The following is a 355-nucleotide window of genomic DNA, read 5'->3' on the forward strand; positions in this document are numbered from 1 at the left end:
GATAGTTTCCGTCGGACCCTAGGTTTTATAAACACGAAACACTTCTTCTTCCCCATTTCTCTCTTCTTCCTCTGCCGATCTCTCTCTTCTTCCGGCGATCTCCCCCTTCTCTCGCGACGATCTCTCCGGCGAATCCTCTCTATTCCTACACAAATCATGTAAGGACTCTATCCCACTCTCTTACGTTCTATTTGTTAGGTTTTTATGTAGATTTGATGATCTTACAAGTTTTTTGATAGATTTTTGTTAGGGTGATTGGTTAGGATTGTGATTTGGTTGTGTAATAGGTTTAGAATTGTGATTTGGTTGGATAATTTGTTGTGTTGAATTGATTTAGAACTTTTTTATAAATTTT

This window comes from Brassica oleracea, chromosome C2 (genome assembly GCF_000695525.1).
Source record: "Brassica oleracea var. oleracea cultivar TO1000 chromosome C2, BOL, whole genome shotgun sequence".
Classification (NCBI taxonomy): Eukaryota; Viridiplantae; Streptophyta; class Magnoliopsida; order Brassicales; family Brassicaceae; genus Brassica; species Brassica oleracea.